Consider the following 19,560-nt stretch of genomic DNA (forward strand, 5'->3'; position numbering starts at 1 on the left):
GATGGAGTTCGTTAGGTTATATCTCTTTCACTGTTATAACTTTTGCAAAGGTGGTTTCATTATGACCTGGCATTGGAAGTCATATAGCTTCATATCTCCCATATTCCAGATTCGAGGGGAGGGGAACATCAACCCTACCTCTTAATAGTAGGGGAATCAACATCACATATTAAAAAAAATATGTGATTGGTTGGGCACAGTGGTTCACACTTGTAATCCCAGCACTTCGGGAAGCCTAGGTGGGAGGATCACTTGAGCCCAGGAGTTTGAGTCCAGCCTTGGGCAACCTAGTGATACCACATCTCTACAAAAAATAAAAAATTAGCCAGGCATGGTAGTACACACCTCTAGTCCCAGTTACTTGGGATGGTGAGGTGGGAGGATTGCTTGAGCTTGGGAGGTTGAGATTGCAGCGAGCCATGATCGTCCCACTGTACTCTAGCCTGGGTGACAGAGTGAGACCCTGTATCAAATAAAATAAAATAAAATAAAAAGAGTTTGTGAAATGGCACATCTTTTTGTGGCCATCTTGGAAACTATAATCTGCCACACCATTCTACAGTTAAAAGAAAAGAGTTATTTTATCTTATGCCTTATATTTATTTATTTTTATAGGCATAGGGTCTCACTATGTTGCCCAGGCTGGTCTTGAACTCCTGGGCTCAAGTAGTCCTCCACCTCAGCCTCCCAAAATGCTGGGATTCTAGGTATGAGCCACCATGCCTTGCCCTCTATCACCAAGAAGAAAGGCATAATATTTGGCTAATATCTAGATTTTGGAGATTATGCTGCCCCAGATGGTTTGTAAACCATTTACCCTGTGCACTGAAAGGTTGCCAGATTTGTTGAAGCCCAGAACGAGGGAAAGCTCTCTAGATAAACAAGTGATTGTGGCAGATTCGACAACTATAAAGAACTCGTGGGAAAATTGTAAGAAGAATCACAACAGAGGCCTCTATGATTTGGAGGAAAGCCATGTCCTCTTTGGCAAGTTACTATCATCCTTTTGAGAAATACTTCTTAGCTTGCTAATCACCCTGATAGGAGCAGAAACCCTGATCATTAGGAAACTGGATGATCACGTGACTTTAGCTGCCTATTACAAAATAGTTTGTCTTAAATGCCAAGTCACAAAGTCCCCAGCAACACTCCAGAATTAAGTGATAAAGGCATATGCAAGTATATTGAATAGGTTATTTAAATTCCCATGGTGAAATTTCCACAACACTTCTGACCCACCCTCGGCCTACCTACATGGACTCGTGAGGTAAAGATCTGCATTGATTCAAATTATGTTGTTTGGTCAGGAACTTGTTTGGCTGGCTGCAGTGGCCTATAATCCCAGTTACATGGAAGGCTGAGGCGGGAGGATCACTTGAGGCAAGGAGTTCAAGACAAGCCTGGGCAACATAGTGAGATCCCATCTCTAGAAAGAAGAAAAAGGGGTGGGGGAAGAGAGAGAGAGAGAGAGAAAGAGAGAGAGAGAGAGAGAACACTTGCTTGATTGGAAACAAGCCTTGAGAAAGAGGTTTATGGATGGATTCTTAGAATGGACTCAGATAATGTTATTATTTGTGCCCCACATGAATGGTCACCAAAAGAGCCCTACTGCAGAAGGTAAGCAAGATGATTTATTCTATGGATAACAGATAGTCTTCCCCAATTATCTCACTGCTAGGTAAATAATCTATATGTGGCAGAGATGAAAGTGATATTTTGGCTCAATTCTCTTGGTGAGACTTCCTCTCTCTAAGGCTGACCTACATGGCCATAATGAGTGTCTCATCTGTCAGCCATAGCTTGCAACCCTAAACCCTCATAACTGTGATGGTGACCACCTGGTAGCAAGATGACTACATCGGATCTTTATCATGGAAGAAACATTGATTTCCTCATTGGAATAAACACCTATCCTCAATATGTCTTTCTTGCCCAACATGCCCCTTCTCACACTATCACTGTAGACTTATTGAATGTCTTATGAATTGTCATAGATGCTCAGGCCAGGCACAGTGGCTCACGCCTGTAATCCCAGCACTTCAGGAGGCCAAAGTGGGTGGATCACCTGAGGTCGGGAGTTCAAGACCAGCCTGACCAACATGGAGAAACCCCATCTCTACTAAAAATACAAAATTATGATGGCACATGCCTGTAATCCCAGCTACCCAGGAGGCTGAGGCAGGAGAATTGCTTGAATCCGGGAGGCAGAGGTTGTGGTGGGCCATGATTGCGCCATTGCACTCGAGCCTGGGCAACAAGAATGAAACTCTGTCTCAAAAAAAATAATAAATAAGTAAATAAATTGTTGTAGATTCTCATTCGCTACTGACAAAGGAACTCACATTACAGAGGAAGAAAGTAAGACAACGTGCTAATGCCCACAAGATTTCTTTGTCTTATGACACATCTCATCAACAGAAGCAATAAGTTTACTTATAGAACATGAATAGCCTATTTTTAGTTACAACTCCAGCTGGGAGAAAAAGACCTTGTAAGGCTGAATTATGATTCTGCAGTATGTTCTGAAGCAGCAACCTTATATGATGATGTTTTTCCTGTAAGTGAGTCAAGTAAACAAGGATTGAAAATGGGCATGAAGATTCTCACAATTACTCCAAATGCCCATTCATATAATATTGGTTTCTGCTCTCCTAACTCTGGCTATTTGTGGTTTAGAAGATGAGTGAGGCTTCCAGAGCACACAAAAATGGTTCTATTAGAATAAGAAGTTGAGGTTTCCACCAGGCCATTCTGGGCTCTTTTCATCTGGGGTAAATGGGCCCAGAAGAGATTCCAGTCTTGGGTGGGATGACTGATATTTATTATCAAGGGAAAATAAAAATGTTCTATATAATGGAGTCAGGGAAGGGTGGGAACTAGGAGATTTCTTGGGATACCTGCTTATATAACCAGGCCCAGTGGCTGAAGATACCTACAATCTCATACAGGCAGGAGGATTGCCCCATTGTGTAAATAAATTTAGTCAGCAGAAGTTAAGGGAAACCTGAAATAGGTAGGGTAGGAGAGACTTTATAAATTCAAAATATGGCATGCTGACAACTTGCAGCAGTGGTTGCCATAGCATCTTTTTGAGGAAGTACAGGGAAAAGAGTATGTGTTGTGTGATCAAACTACAGATTGAAGTGAACATTCAAAATTTCTCTGACCATTAAGCATTCAAACTTGTTTCCTACTTTGAGAGCAGTCCCCTATTTTGTGAGTCTTGGTAGGTATTAGGACCCTAACTCTCTCTGCAGAAGTCAAATTTGCCAAATAGTCCTTATTCCCAACCCTAGCAGCTAGATTTCATAAGCAAGAAATCTAGGCTTGGCCAATCAGACTGGGGACTTTAAATCTAAAATGCATCATGCAAATGGGAAAGAATGGTTAAAATATATTCCCAGTGACAGTGGTTCCAGCACATTGTTTGGTAGTATAGGGCCAGCAGTAGCAGCATCTTAACCAAACTTGGATGTGACCTTGTGGTTCCAGCTGTCTGATTGCCCTTGGCTCCTGCCCTTTTTTTTTTTTAAGCCTTGTTTAGGCTTCCTGTTGATTCTATGAGCTACTTGTTATTCTGCCAATAAATTCCTTTTCTGCTAAAATTAGCCAGTCAGTTTCTATTGCTTGTGACTGAGAATTTTATCTTTATGCTGCCTTGCTCAAAGTGCTCTGCACTTAGTAGTTACTGAGTAAGCAGTTGTTGAATGACTATGTGGCTATCATTATTTACACTCTGCCGAAGTATGTTTTCTGTAGGACTAGATCCTTGATCCTATTTCATGTAAGACAGAAGAAAATTAATTTTATGATATATTAATATTTTCTGCAATGTATATATTCTGTAAGACAAATGATTCCAATACAAAATTTGCAAAGCACTGGGACGGTAGGGGGCCTCTGGCACAATCAAGTGGAATTTGGGGAAGCAAACATATGACTGAAATCTTTAAATCTAACCTAAGCCAAAGCCTTCCTCTTAAGGGAAGGTCAGCTTGTTTTTCAGCCTGGTATGTGTTCACTGAGCCTTATCCACAGTGAAACTCAAGGTGGCAAGCCTCCCAAAGGCTTTACTGGGCCCTAAAAGCTTATGTTCAAGCCTCCTGTTGTCAGGATGTGCTAAGAAGGCTAAAAGGGACTGTTGGCTTCAGGATTCGAGGCTTGAACATTCTTGTACTCTAGGAATATGGTATCTTGTGATAAGTTTTTGTTGCTTCACGTTTTCTTCTTTCTTATTCCCTCCCATCTCCTACAGCACATTATAATCCATTTTTTAAAGTTTTGATTTTTTTTTTGTTTGCAATTTTATACCTTATTACATTTATTCATGGGAAGTGTTATCTCTGATTACTTGACATTGCTTACATTTTATCTTCCTGATATATTGTGTTTTTTAAAATAGAAATTTATTAATACATTGATTAAATTTGTAGACATGGCAATATAAGATAACTTTTTCAAAGTGGTCTAAATGGTTGAATGTTTCTGTCTGAAATTTGTAATTGAAAATACTCTTATTGGGTAAAGCTTTCGGCATGTCAAAGGAAAGATGATCTTACATGTAATTTACATGCAGTTGTCACATATTATCTACCTATAATTCATCTGTAGTTCTTTTCACTGCTCTTATCATTTGGTACTCAGAATAGCAATCTATAATAGTGTTTCTAAAAGCATCTAGGAAATTTTCCATCTTGCGTGCATATAACATTTAAATTTAACTTTCATGTGGTTCTTAGGTATTATGTTTTGGAAGAACATTATACACTTCTGTGGTTGTTTTGCTATTAAAGCATTCTTAACTGATTTCCATATCAATAGATTCTGTGCCTTGTTGTAATGTAAATAACCCCTAAAGATACAATAAACTTGTGTTTGCTTTTTAGTAAACGGCTCTATCAGTGACTTTAAAAAAGACATGAGAAGGCTTATCAACATTATCAATATCAATGCCTTCCAGATTGTATGCATATCCTTACTCTTGGGAAAGCTTTGGTGGATTTAGCCTTTAACATTCCTGCAACAACCAGATCTAAACAGCCTCATAACATGTTCAGGCTCAAATTTTTTTTCTGCTTGTTTGTCTGGGGTCTTGCTGACTACAGACTCTAGCCTCCATTAAGGCAGGGGCAGCACCTGTCTTGTTCATTGCTGTGTTTCTAGCATTTAGCACAGTGCCTGGCATATGTTATATTCTTAATGTGTTTTTGAAACCAGTGTATGAATATTAATTGGCTTAACACTTCCATTTTGTACAGAAAGCCAGTATGACATGGACTCACCTATTTGATACAGGTTTCCTTAAGGTCCCTAGTTTATTTTAGCCTGACTCACTTCCTCATAGCCTAGAGGTATTGCTGATATTCTCTGAGTGCCAATGCGCCGATTCCAGACCATTTTGTTTGCCTATCATGTAAAAGTTTTCTTCCATTGAGCTCTATACCAACCCATTGGTATTATTATTATTATTATTATTTTTGAGATGGAGTCTTGCTCTGTCATCCAGGCTGGTGTGCAGTGGCGCGATCTCGGCTCACTGCAACCTCCGCCTCCCGGGTTCAAGTGATCCTCCTGCCTCAGCCTCTAGAGTAGCTGGGATTACAGGTGTGCACCACCACACCAGCTAATTGTTGTATTTTTTGTAGAGACAGGGTTTCTCCATGTTGGCCAGGCTGGTCTCGAACTCCTGACCACAAGTGATCTGCCCATCTCAGCATCCCAAAGTGTTGGGATTACAGGCGTGAGCCACTGCATGCGGCCTTTGGTATTATTTCCTACCTTTCTCATCACCATCTTTTTCTTAATCCTATACATTCATTTAGACTTTTGGTTCTTGGTTCATTATCTTTCAACCTTGCCTTAAGGCCTTCATGAATGACCCTTCAACTACTTTAGTCTCATTGCTCTGTGCCTACTTAATGCTTAGGGCCTTTACTTCCTCTCTGCATTGGCAACTCAGCTTAGATTGATCTCTGAGCTTTGTGCCCAACTGGAACAAACTGATAATTTCGCACATTAGTCTCCTCCTCTCCAAACATGTCCTCCTACTCTGCTAGTTATCTCACTCTATTTCTATAGCCCTACTCTCTGAAAGACGCTGTAGTATCTTCAGTCTCTTGATCCCTGTCCTTCAAATCTGGTGGTTCTCTCTTATCATTACTTCCTTACCATCCAGTCCAGACCCCATGGATCTCACTTCTATCACTCTCCGACCAGCAACCTCAATTCTCCCTACATTTTCAGTTCTTTTCGGCACACCTGCAAGCATGTAGTTCTGAACTCATCTATTCATCTGCCTTTTATACTCCTTCACCCAACCAGACTGAGTGGTACTGGGAAAAGCGATCACATAAAATTTAGGAATTAGGACCTCCACAATCAGAAGAATCCAATGTTGGCTATATTCTCAAATCCTATATACCCCTTATCAGCTTCTCCCCTTTCCTTTAAACTCTATTTAAAAAGTTTACTTATGGGGCTGGATGCGGTGGCTCACCCACCCCTGTAATCCCAGCACTTTGGGAGGCCGAGGCGGGTGGATCACCTGAAGTCAGGAGTTCAAGACCAGCCTGATCAATATGGTGAAACCCCGTCTCTACTAAATCTACAAAAATTAGCCAGATATGGTGGTGGGATCCTGTAATCTCAGCTACTTGGGAGGCTGAGGCAGGAGAACCGCTTGAATCCAGGAGGTGGAGGTTGCAGTGAGCTGAGATCGTGCCATTGCGCTCCAGCCTGGGCAACAAGAGTAAAACTTTGTCTCAAAAAAAAACCTTTTTTTAAGTTTACTTGTTTTTTAAGTCCCTCTCCTCACTTTTATTTTATTTTTTTATTTCAATAGATTTTGGGGGAACAGGTGGTGTTTGGTTACAAGGTTAAGTCCTGTAGGGGGATTTCTGACGTTTTGGTGCATCCATCACCCTTTCTCCTCACTTTTAAAAAATGACAGTGCTTACTTCCTATGTTACAGAGAAAGTGGAAGCTATTGGAAAGGAAGTTTCCTCAATCCCTTCTTCCTGGCATTTCTTTCCTCTCAAACACAAAGGCGTCTGTTTCTAGTACATGTTTCTCCTTTGCCCTTCTTACAGTTAATGCAACTAAGTACTTGGGACTCAACGTCTGTCTCTTCAGGGGCTGTGTGATCTCAGTTATCTCCTCTTTCCTTCTGGTTCTTGTGCTTGGCCTATAAACTTGATCAAAGTCACACCCATTTAAAATGTGAAATACCAAAGTACTCCCCCATACCCCTATCTTTTTCCTTCTCTTCATAGAAAAGCTTGATGTCTCTACTTCCTTTCCACTCTGTACATTTTGTTGGTTTTACTTTTTTTTTTTTTTCCAGACAGACTCTTGCTCTATCACCCAGGCTGGAGTGCAGTGGCGCGATCTCGGCCTACTGCAACTTCTGCCTCCGGGGTTCAAGCAATTCTCCTGCCTCAGCCTCCGTAGTAGCTGGGATTATGGGCGCGTGCCACCAGGCCTCGCTAACTTTTCTATTTTTAGTAGAGATGGGGTTTCACCATGTTGGCCAGGCTGGTCTTGAACTCCTAACCTCATGATCCACCTGCCTTGGCCTCCCAAAGTGCTGAGATTATAGGCGTGAGTCACCACACCTGGGCTACTTTTTTTTTTTTTTTAGAGAGGCATCCACCATCATAACACCCCAACTTCTTTTGCTAAGGTCGTCAGTGTCTTCTTAATTTCCAAAGCCAATGGTAGCTTCTCAACACTTACCTTCCTTGGTTTTCTTTGCTTTATTTTTGATACTGTTAACCACTCTCGGGAAACTCTGTTCTTGGTTTCTTATTATACTAGTCTTTCCTCATCCCCCTCCTAATTCTTTTAGAATCCTTCTAGGTTCTTCTGTCTGCTTTTCAAATATTGATGTTCCTTAAGATTTCACCCCCAGGTCTCTTCTTCTCTCACTCTATGTACTCTCCCCAGAATAGCCTCTTCTGTTACCAGAGCTGCAATCACCTGTATATTGATGATACCCAAATACAGAGGACTGACTTGTTCTGAGGGGGTTAGAATCTAAAGTCAGCGTGAAAGGCAAAAATAAAACAGAGTTAAAATTATCTTTGAAAATCTTTAAAATTTTCTCTAAAATACTGTATACACGATTTTGAATGTATATACTATCAATCAAGAAATCCTACACAGCCAGTTTTCCTCCGCTATTGGAACAGAAGGTTGTTTCTTTAGTTAAACGCCAGATGAAGTTGTTGGCTTGCATTTAGCGGCCATGTTATAAGAAAAATATGTTTTTGTTTTTTGCCAAATGCATATAGTAGAGTTAATATAAGTTAAGTAAGCATAGGAGATAACTCCAGCATATGTATTTTCAGCTTGACCCCTTCTATGAGCTCTGGACTTATGCACTAAACAACTGTCTACTGGATATCTCCTTTTGGATATTCTAATCCAGATTGTTTTAATTATATTTCTGAAAGCTAAAGAAATGAGATACCCACATTCCATTTAGCAAAGACATTTATTGAAAGGATACAGGGATGTGACATGGGTGCAGCACACATGTGAAGTGTTTTCATAACATCTTGACTCATGCTCTTATTCCAGGCAGATGTCCTCTAGCACCGTCTAGCTGTCCACACCCCAGTCTTCCTGCCTGAGGCCTTAGGCAGCTTCACCTTTGTGGAATCTCTAGGTTAAGCATCACACGAGCTGGTAACCTCAGTCTGAATGAGACAATGGAATTCATAAGAATCTGGGAGGGCACTGCAATTCTTTAACTGTGGTCTTTTCAGATGCTATACTTCACCTATTTGCTGCTACATCACTCTCAGGTCCATCTTCATGATGATCTTATGACCAATTAGCTAAGTAAAATCCCAGTATTTCCCCATTGATCAGACTAAACATCTCACTTTTACAAGCAGCGTGTGTGTTATATGTATTAAGAACCAATATCAGAGGTAAGTCTATGAGGTGATGCATGTTACCTCCTCTTTATCAGACACATCCAACAGCATAAAAGATTAAAACCATCATAGTATGAAACAGTTAAACATTACATAAAAATGTAGCAACGTTCCTAACTGTGGGCAGTCTCACTCCAAATTCAGCATTCTAACAGCATGTAATTTTAATGGGACTGGACAGCTTTCATGGTATTCTCCTTCCCTGCCTTTACTCATGTCTCATTGTATTCCTGCTTTGTGTATAAATAGAAGGATGTTTATTTCCATCTTTCTACTATCTATCTCTTCATGTTTATACTATCAGCCCCTCATATGAGGAAGACTGAACCACAAAGGGACATTGTCCATAGCCAACTCTGCAGAAGGTAGGCATTGCTCATCTGGAATGTCCCATTATCATCCTTTGCTGGCCCTCACCTTTTGGCTTTTTTCCCTTTGAAGTTGACCTCTTTTCTTCCATTGTTTCTCCCTTTACAGAACAACAGGATCCATTTATACCCAGATAACATCCTTTCTTTCTGTACAATACATAGTAAAGATTATAAATAATTTATTGTCATTTAAAACCACAGATATAGGGCTAGGCATGGTCCCAGCACTTTGGGAGGCCAAGGTGGGTGGATCACCTGAGGTCGGGAGTTCAAGATCAGTCTGACCAACATGGAGAAACCCAGTCTCTACTAAAAATCCAAAATTAGCTGGGCACGGTGGTGCATGCCTGTAACCCCAGCTATGGGGTAGGCTGAGGTAGGAGAATCGACTGAACCCAGGAGGCGAAGAAGGTTGCGGTGAGCCAAGATTACACCATTGCACTCCAGCCTAGGCAACAGCTATCTCAAAAAAAAAAAAAAAAGAAAGAAAAAGAATGAAAGAAAAAAAGAAAACCACAGATATAAATTTTAATTTTTAAATTGAAGTTAACATTTTTATTATAAAATTTTTACTTTTATTATTTTATTTATTTTTTTAATTTTAATTTTTTATTATAAAATCATATCAATGATAATACATTATTTTTCTTAACTACCAAAAACATTTCAGAGGATATATGGAAAAAAAAGAAAAAAAGAAAAAAGAAAAGATAGAAAATATTTTTAAAAATACCAAAAAACGGGGCCGGGTGCGGTGGCTCAAGCCTGTAATCCCAGCACTTTGGGAGGCCGAGGCGGGTGGATCACGAGGTCAAGAGATCGAGACCATCCTGGTCAACATAGTGAAACCCCGTCTCTACTAATACAAAAAATTAGCTGGGCATGGTGGCGTGTGCCTGTAATCCCAGCTACTCAGGAGGCTGAGGCAGGAGAATTGCCTGAACCCAGGAGGCGGAGGTTGCGGTGAGCCGAGATCGCGCCATTGCACTCCAGCCTGGGTATCAAGAGCGAAACTCCGTCTCAAAAAAAAAAAAAAAAAAAAAAAAAAAAATACCAAAAAACATGAAGAAAAAAACTCACCCATGGATCACCTGAAGTCAGGAGTTTGAGACCAGCCTGGACAACATGGCAAAACCCCATCTCTACTAAAAATACATAAAAAGGCTGGGCGTGGTGGCAGGTACCTGTAATCCCAGCTACCCGAGAGGCTGAGGCATGAGAATTGCTTGAACCTGGGAGGTGGATGTTGCAGTGAGCCAAGATTGCATCACTGCACTCCAGCCTGGGCAACAACAGAGTGAGACTCTGTTTCAAAAAAACAAGAAAACAAACAAACAAACAAACAAAAACACCCACGATCTTCCTATCTAGAGGTCATCATGATTAATTTCTGGTTACAACCTATTACTGTTTTTCTACAGGACAATGAATGAGGTAATTCTTTAACACTCTTTTGTACCTGGTCATCTTTCCTTGTTAGAAAATACAGATTACACAATCTCATTAATGATTGTTAATATGATTTTATTGTCTCAACGTATCAATCCCTGAAATTTAAAACTGTGTATATTTTGGTTTCCACAGCCCTGCAAAGCTGGGATTATTACCAATTTTACTTCATAGAAATATAGATCCTGAGGTTCAGAGAAAGTAAATCACTGACCAATACCATGGAAGGAACAGGAATGAAGCTTGCCCTATGACTTCTTGACTTCAAATTGGTGCCCTTTCTACAGTATGCCTCCTGTTTCACTAATGAGATAATGCAGATGAAGGGGCTGAGCAAGTGCACATTATTGTTATTGCCTCAGGAGCAACTCCTGATATGATCTGAATCTAGAGCAGCTTCCTGAATTAAATCTGCCCAGAGGCTTCCAGGTTTGCAGACTAAACTTGTCTTTATGCAAAATATCATTATAACACACTAATATCAATATGCAATTGAATCCTATAATCATAATTAATTCCTGATTAGTAAACATAGCCATACAACATTTAAGAAAACAGATCATTATTGAACAAGGACATTCAAGCCTTTACTAACAAAAGATGGACCCTGGGGCATGTGCGTTGATCATATCTCATTACCCCTGCAGTATTTTCTTTGCTAGATGGTGAGAGGAAAGTCCAGTAGGAAAGAATATCTTGCTGCAGTACCAGGGAGTCTATCCTGGATCCCTGAAAGCAGAGTGTGTTTGAATCAAAACTTCTGAAGAGTTTATGAAGTTCTGTAGTTCTTTTATTGTCTGTAAATTATTTTCTACCAATTGCTTTCCAAATCAGTGAATTATGGATATAGGGTGCTGCAAATATCCTGTTGGACTCTTCTTTTCTGCATTTTCCAAAGGTGATGTACATTCTTTTATCACAGTTTGCTATTGATCTACTTTATCATTTACTTCTTCTTGGGCCTTTCATCATCTTTCACCACTCTCCATTTAAGGACCCCTTGGTCAAGATTTGGTTCATTTTCCCAGGCAACTGTCCTGTGCCTACAAAGACCCTGGACTGCCCTTCCCTTCAGTGGTCCTGGACACTTCAGTGAGGATTGGGACTGAAAAGCCACATGGGTGTAAATTTCCAGGCCCTTATTAAAAGATAATTTCAGGGCTAGATGGGTGACTCACACCTGTAATCCCAGCATTTGGGAGGCCAAGACATGTGGATCACCTGAGGTCAGGAGTTCAAGACCAGCCTGAGCAACATGGAGAAACCCCATCTCTACTAAAAACAAAAAATTAGCTGGGCATGGTGGCGCATGCTTGCAATCCCAGCTACTTGGGAGGCTGAGGCAGAAGAACTGCTTGAACCTGGGAGGCGGAGGTTTCAGTGAGCCTAGATCATGCCATTGCACTCCAGCCTGGGCAGCAAGAGTGAAACTGTCTCAATAAAAATAAATAAATAAATAAAAGTTAAAAATAAAAGATAATTTCAGAAAAGGGTAAAATCATGACTTTCATACAGATATACAAATGAACATGTTTCAAACTTCATTTTACTCATGTGAACCAGGCAAAATGGGATAGAACTACTTTTTCCACTGGAGGGGTGGGGCAGTCAATTCAGATCACTACCAGACAGGATATAATTTATGTATTTACCAATAACCTACAACTAGTTCAGTTGTAACAAATGTACCACACTAATGCAAGACATTAATAAGAGGTAAAACTATGAGTGGGTTGCATATAGATGATAGATAGATAGATAGTAATTATCTGTACTATCTGCTCAATTTTCTGGAAACATAAACATTTTCTAAAAAGCAAAGTCTATTAATTTAAAATAGTGATAAGATACTGCCAAAAAAAAGGGTCCATATCAGAGTGAAGTTGAGAGAACTGATAACAGCAATGGCAAGGTGATTCAAGCTCTCCCTTACACAATTTATGTATTTATTTATTTATTATTTCAAGACAGGGTTTCACCTTACTGGTCAGACTGGTCTCAAACTCCTAACCTCAGGTGATCTGCCCGCCTCAGCCTCCCAAAGTGCTGGGATTACAGGCGTGAGCCACCGCACCCAGCTCCCTTACACAATTTCTTATTGTTGCTTTTGCTACATGTGAAGTACATATATATTTTGGGGGTTTTGTTTTATTTTTGTATTTTTAAGACATTTTAACGTATAATTTATATACAATAAAATGCTCCCAAATGAAGTCTACGGTTCAATGCATTTTGATAAATGCATACACCCATATGCTACGATGGTCTGAATGTCTTTCCCCAAAATGATATCTTAATCATATGAGGAGATGGGGCTTTTCAACAAACCCAGCACCAGGTCCTCATTAGACACCAAGTCTGCTAGTGTGCTGATGTTGGACTCTCCAGCTTTCATATCTGTGATACATACATTTTTTGCCCTTTACAAGTCACCCAGTTTATATTTTGTTATAGCAGCTTGAATAGACTAAGACGTATAATCATTACCACAATCAAAATATTTTGATTATCTCAAAATGTGACCTCATACCTTTTGTAGTTAATCCTGTCTCCAATCTTTAGCCCTTAGCAACTATTCCCTTATTCTAGATTAGCCACTCTAGATTAGCTTTGCCAATTCTAGAAAATAGTATCATACAGTATGTATATGTCTGGCTTCTTTTGCACAGCATGATGTTTTTGAGATTCATTCATGTTGTTGCATTTAGCTGCAATTAGTTCCTTCTTACTGCTGAGTAGTATTCCATTGCATGGACATGCTGTAGCACAATTTGCTTCCCATTCATCTGGGAAGGATGTTTTCAGCTTTGGCTCTTATGAATAATGTTTCTATGAATAATCGCATAGAAGTATTTTTGTGGACATATATTTTTATTTCTCTTGAGTAAATATCTAGGAGTAGATATATATATTATGATCAATATGAAAATATAAGTTGTATTCTAGATACATTTTATGATCAATATGAAAATAAAAATTGTATTCTACTAATTTCTACTAGTATTCTATATTGATCACATTCCTTAGCTTAGAGCTTGACTTAGTTGATGATTCTAATTTAGAAACATTTTTGTTTCTGAATTTGGTTATTTTTATGAAATTAAACATGTTTGAAAGTTATGTTTTATTTGATTTTTAGTAATATACATATAATTACAGTATATAAAAATTGAAGACTGTGAGCTGAGTGTAGTGGCTCATGCCTTTGGGAGGCTGAGGTGGGCAGATCACGAGGTCAGGAGTTCGAGACCAGCCTGACCAATATGGTGAAACCTTGCCTCTACTAAAAATACAAAAATTAGCTGGGTGTGGTGGGGCTCTCCTGTAGTCCCAGCTACTCAGGAGGCTGGCGCCAAAGAGTGCTTGAACCCGGAAGGTGGAGGTTGAAATGAGCTGAGATTGCACCATTGCACTCTAGCCTGGGCAACAGAGTGAGACTCCATCTCAAAAAAACGAAAAAACAAAAAAATCCTAGAGACTGTGACTGACACTTGGGATTCAAATATTTGTATGGAAATGGCAATAGAGAACTGCCATATTTTAATGACAATCTATAATTATTTAATTATCTGTGCTCCCTTAGAAACATTAAAAAGGCCAGGCATGGTAGCTCATGCCTGTAATTCCAGCACTTTGGGAGACCAAGGTGGGCATATCACTTGAGGTCAGGAGTTCAGGAGTTTGAGACCAGTCTGTCCAACATGGTAAAACCCCCTTTCTGCTAAAAAAAAAAAAAAAAAAAGTTAGCTGGGCATGGTGGTGCGCACCTGTAATTCCAGCTACTTTGGAGGCTGAGGCACAAGAATCGCTGGAACCCAGAAGACAGAGGTTGCAGTGAGCCCAGATGGCATCACTGCCCTCCAGCCTGGGCGACAGCGCAAGACTCCATCTCAAAAGAAAAATAAAAGGAAAAAGGAGAAAACATTTAAAAAAGTCCCAAGGTTATTGAAAATTATTTGTAAAGGTTTTGATGTTAGCAAAGGATAAAGATAATGTAGAATTGCAGTAGTGATGTGCTGTAGCTAAGAATGCATGGCAATGAGGCTGGCACTGTGGCTCACACCTGTAATCCCAGCACTTGAAGGCAGAAGTTCGAGCAATTCTCATGTCTCAGCCTCCCAAGTAGCTAGGATTACAGGTGTGCACTCACCCCCCACCCACCCCTGGGTAATTTTTGTATTTTTTGTACAGACAGGTTTTCACCATGTTGGCCAGGCTGGTCTCAAGCTCCTGGCCTCAAGCGATCTACCCACCTCAGCCTCCCAAAGTACTGGGATTATAGGCATGAGCCACCGAGCCCAGGCTGCCTTTGTGATTTTTAACATTCTTGGTTGGACTTTTTAATCTTTCAAGTATTTGAGGATATTTGGGAACTATACACTGTATTTCAGGGGAACCCATGTTCTGCAAGAATCGTTGTGGCAGTGGTCTATTATTATCCAGGGTGATTTCTTTCCCCTCATTGGAATTGGTTGAGAGGACCCTATGTTCTTTTATTTTGGGGGATGTAGAAAAGCTGCAAGTGTATAGCATTTCCTTCTGGGTTATCAGATTCTAGCCTTGTTCGCTGTCTTTGCGATATGCATTCCGACAAATGCATAATGTCATATATCCACTATTTCAGCATCATATATCATAGTTTCGCTGTCCCAAAAAATGCCCTATTCTCCAAGTATTCATCCCTTCCTCTTTGTCTCCCTTCCCTGCAACTCTTGCAACTACTGATCTTTTACTATCTCTATAGTTTTGCCTACTAGTGTTTTTCTCTCTCACACTTTTAAGTAAATACTATGCACACACCGCTTCAAGACAAGTTTCTTATCTCTGCCATCCAATCAGATTACCTCCTCTAACTCTTTTATATAATGTATCTTTTCCTAAGGACCTCTTGGAGGGTGGTAGAAGAGATCTGCCTACTATAAGCTGCAGTAGAGATAGCTTTTGTTCCCTAGTATCTATTCTTCTTTTCTTTATTTTATTAATAAAACAATCGCACCCTGTCAAGGTTGGATGCTATATTTTCTACCTTCCTTGAATGTAGGTGTGACTTATGGGATATGAGCAGAAAGGATATATGTATGCAAGTAATAAGAACTGACAAGATTGAGAAAATAAGACATTTACCATGGAACTTTAAATTTGTGTCCCTTTATAGGACCATACTAACGAAAGGATATTATGAATTACTGTTTTTTTTTTTAATTGTACTTTAGGTTCTGGGGTACATGTGCAGATCATACAGGACTGTTCCATAGGTACATACATGGCAATATGGTTTGCTGCCTCCATCCCCCTGTCACCTATATCTGGCATTTCTCCCCATGTTATCCCTCTCCAACCTCCCCACCCCTCACTGTCCCTTCCCTATTGCCCCCCTAACAGACCCAAGTGTGTGATGCTCCCCCCCGTCTCCATGTGTTCTCATTGTTCAATACCTGCCTATGAGTGAGAACATGTGGTATTTGATTTTCTCTTCTTGTGTCAGTTTGTTGAGAATCATGGTTTCCAGATTCATCCATGTCCCTACAAAGGACGCAAACTCATCATTTTTTATGGCTGCATAGTATTCCATGGTGTATATATGCCACATTTTCCTTGTCCAGTCTATCATCAGTGGGCATTTGGGTTGGTTCCAGGTCTTTGCTATTGTAAACAGTGCCGCAGTGAACATATGTGTGCATGTGTCTTTATAATAGAATGATTTATAATCCTTTGGGTATATACCCAGTAATGGGATTTCTGAGTCAAATGGAATTTCTATTTCTAGGTCCTTGAGGAAGTGCCACACTGTCTTCCACAATGGTTGAACTAATTTACACTTCCATCAATGGTGTAAAAGTGTTCCTATTTCTCCACATCCTTTCCAGCATCTGTTGTCTCCAGATTTTTTAATGATCATCATTTTAACTGATGTGAGATGGTATCTCAATGTGGTTTTGATTTGCATTTCTCTAACGACCAGTGATGATAAGCATTTTTTCATATGTTTGTTGGTCTCATATATGCCTTCTTTTGAAGTGTCTGTTCATATCCTTTGCCCACTTTTGAGTGGGTTTGTTTGTTTTTTTCTTGTAAATCTGTTTTAGTTTTTTGTAGATTCTGGATATCAGCCCTTTGTCAGATGGGTAGATTGCAAAATTTTTTTCCTATTCTGTTGGTTGCTGGTTTGCTCTAATGATTATTTATTTTGCTGTACAGAAGCTCTGGAGTTTCATTAGATCCCATTTGTCTATTTTGGCTTTTGTTGCCAATGCTTTTGGTGTTTTAGTCATGAAGTTCTTGCCTGTGCCTATGTCCTGAATGGTTTTGTCTACGTTTTCTTCTAGAGTTTTTATGGTGTTAGGTCTTATGTTTAAGTTTTTAATCCATGTGGAGTTGATTTTAATGTAAGGAAGGGGTCCAGTTTCTGCTTTCTGCACAGGGCTAGCCAGTTTTCCCAATACCATTTATTAAACAGGGAATCCTTTCCCCATTGCTTGTTTTTTTCAGGTTTGTCAAATATCAGATGGTTGTAGATGTGTGGTGTTGCCTCCAAGACCTCTGTTCTGTTCCATTGGTCTGTATATCTGTTTTGGTACCAGTACTATGCTGTTTTGATATATGAATTATTATTTTAAAGTAAATCCTGTAATTGTCTCTTGAAAGACATATTTATACTGCCTTGTAATTTTTGGTAATAATTAAGTATTTATTGGTTAAAGGAAAATGACTTTGAATGTAATGCAGTTTGTATAACCCTATTTTGAATTAAAAAATTTTTACATGAGTATCAGAAAGCTAAAACAAAAATCGAAAAAGCTGAAGTTTCAACTTCTAGAAGGCTCTGTGTGAAACATGAACATTAAAGTATAATGGACAAACAACAGCCTAAAATAATGAGAAAAAAGAAGAGCTGCATCTGTAATCCCAGCTCCTTGGTAGGCTGAGACAGGAGGATTGCTTGAGGCCAGGAATTTCAGGTTATAGTAAGTTATGATCAGGCCATTGCATTCCAGCCTTGGTGAAAGAGCAAGAGACTCTGCCTTAAAAAAAAAAGGAAAAAAAAGGAGTGGCTAGACTGGGCGTGGTGGCTCACTCCTGTAATCCCAGCACTTTGGGAGGCCGAGGCAGGTGGACTATGAGGTCAGGAGATCAAGACCATCCAGGCCAACATGGTGAAACCCCGGTCTCTATAAAAATACAAAAATTAGCTGGGCGTGGTGGCAGGCGCCTGTAATCCTAGCTAATAGAGAGGCTGAGGCAGAAGAATCGCTTGAACCTGGGAGGTGGAGGTTGCAGTGAGCTGAGATAGTGCTACTGCATTCTAACCTGGCAACAGAGCGAGACTCTGTCTCAAAAAAAAAGGATAGCCACAGAGCTGGAAGGAAAATCAGGGTACTGTGGGTTTTACGCAAGCTAAAAGAAGCAAGACTTTTTATAAATGAGCAACATGTCCAAATGAAACAAAAATATAATAAAATAAGTATTAAAAGGGATTTAATAATTAAGATATCATTATAGAATGGGTATGTCATGAAGTTATGAGATTATGTACATATAAAGCTTTTGGACTATGGTAAGCATTCAATAAATTTTAACTTCTGGCCGGGGCGCGGTGGCTCATGCCTGTAATCCTAGCACTTTGGGAGGCCAAGGTGGGTGGATCACCTGAGGTCAGGAGTTCAAGATCAGCCTGCCCATCATGGTGAAACCGCATCTATTAAAAAAAAAAATTTTTTTTTAACTTCCTCTTTTTGCGATCAATTCCTTGTTTTATTCAAAGAATACTTATTACTAGTTAGGAATATTGGGACTAGAAAACAATACCTCACAACGAAGCCCTCAGAAGCAGCCTCAGAAGCGAAAGTTTTTCTCTGACCTTCTCCTGCCTTCCTGTCTCTCAGTCCCATTCTCCCTGAGGCTAGCCATAGAAACTAGGCAGGCCATAGAAACCAGAACCCCTTTTCCCCAAAGCCAGCCATAAATCCTGGAAATACTACTTTAGTTTTCCCCTGTCTTTCTTTGTAAAAACTGGCCATAAAGAAATTATCTGATCTACCTTTTCTGACTATAGGTCCTAAGACCCTCATTGCAGAGAGGGTCCTGCCCCACACCCAGAAGGAAGGAATGCACGCCCAGAGGGGCCAAGAAGAATCTAGACAGACAGGCCTTGCTGGGTTTCCCCACTCAGGCTATTAGCATTAGAGCATATCCTCTTGTCCAATCATATTTCTACACCGCTGTCCATACTTTGTGGGACATACAAATGGACATACAATTTCCCCAGTATCTTTGGGTCTTCATTTTGAAGGCTCTCGTGTATACATGCTAAATACACTTGCATGCCTTTCCTCCAATTACTCTGCCCTTTGTGAGTAAATTTTTCAGTGAACTTCAGCTATCAGAGAGGGGAGGTACAGGAGCCCTGCTTGAGCCTAGAAATGCTACGATGACAGACTGCAGCCTTAAAGCACTTTATAGAATTGTGGGGTAAACACATAAATAGGCCAATATCATTCTTTGCCATGAGGGATATGATGAGAGGAAGTACATGGAGGTTAACTGAGCTATTTCTTTTAGTTTCTTTGTTTTTGGCATGTGAATTATTAAACTCTAAAACACCTCCAGTGCAAAAAATATTTTTTTAAATTAACATGGTAGTTGGTGCACTGTTTCTAAAATATTGAATACAATGTATAGCAATGGATCCATTTTTAAAAATTTATTCTTATTTTTAAAACATTTTATAGAGATGAGGTCCCATTGTGTTGCTGAGGCTGGTCTTGAACTCCTGGACTCAAGCGATCCTCTTACTTCAG

At 39.9% G+C, this 19,560-nt stretch overlaps 1 protein-coding gene across 1 annotated transcript in view; it reads left to right on the forward strand.

Moving 5' to 3' along the window:
• Window positions 1–1,182: 1,182 nt before the first annotated feature.
• The window catches only part of ATG10 (autophagy related 10), a 300,751-nt gene continuing 282,373 nt past the window's right edge, over window positions 1,183–19,560 (forward strand). The window contains exon 1 of the mRNA XM_012477564.3: window positions 1,183–1,267. The gene's annotated coding sequence lies outside the window, so the exon portion shown is untranslated. The remainder of the gene's footprint in view (window positions 1,268–19,560) is intronic.

This window comes from Aotus nancymaae, unplaced genomic scaffold (assembly GCF_030222135.1).
Source record: "Aotus nancymaae isolate 86718 unplaced genomic scaffold, 86718_ANA_hifiasm-v0.15.2.pri h1tg000014l, whole genome shotgun sequence".
In the NCBI taxonomy this organism is placed as follows: domain Eukaryota; kingdom Metazoa; phylum Chordata; class Mammalia; order Primates; family Aotidae; genus Aotus; species Aotus nancymaae.